The following is a 3,082-nucleotide window of genomic DNA, read 5'->3' on the forward strand; positions in this document are numbered from 1 at the left end:
CCTGCTCACATCTTCATCTGTGTCCCCAGGGCGTTCCCCATTCAGCCCTGCCTTTCCACCTGCACCTCCCGCTGATACCAAGATCCATCTTCTTTCTCCATCAGATTGACCCCCTCCCAACTCCTCCAGTAACTTCCTCTGACTTCCTTTTGTCAGCTCGGCATTTCTTTTTCTGTTGGAGAACTGACTCTTCCCCATCCCATGTGGTTCCGAAGGAACTGTGTCCCTCACTCGATATGGTAGGGAGAGTCACATGCCTCCATGTGACTCTAGAGGGCCAAACCAGTAAAAATATCCTTATATGGACTACATCTATGACTACCAAAAGCACACGTAGAAGCTCCAGTTGCTGGCTCAATAGTTCTTGCAGCCGTACTACTCAAACTAGGAGGCTACGGTATGTTGAGAATTACCACTATACTAAACCCAACAACGAGCTTCATAACGTACCCATTCCTAATATTATCTCTCTGAGGAATAATTATAACCAGCTCAGTTTGCTTATGCCAAACAGACCTAAAATCACTAATCGCATATTCATCCATAAGCCATATAGCACCAGTCATCGTAGCCGTCCTCATCCAAACTCCATGAAGCTATATAGGGGCAACAGCCCTAATAATTGCACAAACCTGGTTCCCTATCTCGCTGTCCCCAGTGATTGGTCCTAGGTGGTGGGCATGTGACTCAGTAGGGCCAATCGGAATCATTCCTGAGAGTAATGCATAGCTGCTGCAAGAAAAGGGGCTTTTGGATCTCAAGTATAAAGTATAGGATACCCCGGCAACTGGCAGCTCTCTTTAATGCTATGGGGAGCGAGTCTGTGGCAGAGGATGAGGCCAGCTTATAAAGAGACAGAGATAAGCCGCACTGAAAAGGGGTGTGAGAGCACCGGCAACTGGCAGCTCTCTTTAATGCTATGTGGAGCGAGTCTGTGCCAGAGAATGAGGCCAACTTATAAAGAGACAGAGATAAGCTGCAGCCCCTATATCCAGCTATGCCTGAAGCTGATCTTGGCTCTAGGTGCCCCAGTTGCATTAGGCAATGAATTCCCTCCCACTTTTCATTAACCCGGGTAGGTGTTTGAGTGTCTGTCACTTGTAACTCAGTCTTGATTACTGCAACGGGACAGGATTTAGCTGAGTGGGGAACTCTAGCACATTATCCACTTAAATAATCCCGAAGCTTCCATGAGTCAGTCACTATGCTGGTGTCAAAGATAAAAAGTGTTGGACACTAGTTAAAGTGGTAAGGACAGATTTTAATCAGTAATATACTATTGCAGTAAGAAAGAGGGTCCAGCATGAACCGAATGCCACTTTAATTTGTACAGAGGTAACTGGGCATTTTAAACTGATAAGAACTGATACTACACTTGTTCTTAGCCAAAAGGCTGAGAAGAGATTGGCGACTGGGCATTTTAAAAAGGGAACAGGTCTCCGGCCATGCCACCCTGAATAAGCCGGATCCCGTCTGATCTCAGAAGCTAAGCAGGGTCGGGCCTGGTTAGTACTCGGATGGGAGACCACCTAGGATGATCAGGTACAGTCGGCGTAAAAAATAAAAAATAAGGGATTGTAAGCCGACAAGGTCCTTGCAATCTGTGAGGTCAACCAAGGGTTGCCTCGCCTAAGAAAATAAATAAATAAAATAATAAATAAATAAAGAGAGGGAATGGTGAGGGCTTAAGCCAACTCAGGGAAGTGAAAAATTACAAAGGGTTGGTCAGTGTAAGTGCCGATTGAGCCTGCCGTGTCTGCTAGCTGGCAGTAACTGAAGTTAGGCTTCTGTCCCACAGAGACTGAGAGACAGAGGCACCATCTTTCCTGAGGATTACATTTCAAAGGGATGGCTTTCTTGAGAAAGACACTCCTGAGTAGCAGAAGATACAAATACAGAGGAGTCACAATTATAAGGACTTTTTAGTAAATGCTCTATAACTACGTGCTGTGTGGGGCCCATAGTCATATGGTGGCTAAAATAAACAGTACATTCTTTTGGCACCCTTGAGCTTTCTCAGGCAGGCACTTTAAGGGGGAGGGGGGCCACGGGCATCCTAGGGATGCAACCTTGAACTCTTAGAGAGTGTGTCAGTGTTTGTTTAAGTCTTTTCATGTGGAGGGAGAGAGGCAGATGAAATCACTTGTTTTGAGAGTGTGTAGTATTTATAGGTCAAGGTTGAGGCCTAGTTGAAAAGAGAGCTTGGAGGAGCCTGGCTAAAATTTGGTCAAGTTGAGAACGTTTTTCTCTGGGCACTGGGCCCGCACCTGCCTGGCATGTGTGGGAACGGCCCCCTTGATCAGGTACCAGCACTGAGAATAGCCCTCCCTCATTGGGTGCAACCTCAGGAGTACCTCAGGGGCACCGAGGGCACTGCTGATAGTCACACAGGGACAGCAGGTGTAAACCAGAACCGTCCTGGGCAAAGCCAGCGTCTGGTCACCGCACGGTTTGGCCGCAGCGACTTCTCCAACCTCTCCTGCTTGCACCCTCGTTCCTTCACTCTGCTGCAGCCACCCAGGGTGCTTCACGGTTCTCCCCGCAAGGCCCTTCTCCTAGCAGGGCCCTCTGCCGCGGGCGCCCCATGACCTGGCCTGGCAGCTTGGTCTTTTTGCTGCATTCAGCTCACGCATCTCCTCCTGCAAGAAGCCTCCTTGACTGCATCGGGCATGCCACGCTGTCTCTGACCTCGACATGGGCTCTTCCCACTCCCTGAAATGGTGCGGCCCAGCTAACTCGTCTTCCCTGACCCTCTGCACACTCCCACCAGCCCACAGGAGGTGCCCACTCTGTCCTCTTGCCTGTTGCACTGGATTGTAATCTCACACCTACTATCAGATCGAGCCGTCCGCCGTCCTGGCTGATCTGTGGCCAGCTATGCCCTCGGCGTCTGGGCACAGGGGTGCAGAGAGAACGTGGAGGGAACAGGCACTCCAGCCCCATCTGCCATCTGTTCCCAGGCTGCTGGCGAGGCACAGAAACCCACCATGCACCCTCCCAGCACACTCAAGGCCCTCTGCCCCAGCCGGCCCAAGCCTCTCCTGATCCCACCCCTTCCGCAAAGAAAGACACTCTGCTCTTC

General features: G+C 50.1%; 2 pseudogenes; one reads left to right on the top strand and one right to left on the bottom strand.

Moving 5' to 3' along the window:
• Positions 1 to 1,291: 1,291 nt before the first annotated feature.
• Positions 1,292 to 1,405, bottom strand: LOC112484832 (annotated as a pseudogene).
• A 30-nt stretch (positions 1,406 to 1,435) lies between these two features.
• Positions 1,436 to 1,554, top strand: LOC112484820 (annotated as a pseudogene).
• Positions 1,555 to 3,082: the final 1,528 nt, after the last annotated feature.

This window comes from Pteropus alecto, unplaced genomic scaffold, assembly GCF_000325575.1.
Source record: "Pteropus alecto unplaced genomic scaffold, ASM32557v1 scaffold67, whole genome shotgun sequence".
NCBI classification, from domain to species: Eukaryota; Metazoa; Chordata; class Mammalia; order Chiroptera; family Pteropodidae; genus Pteropus; species Pteropus alecto.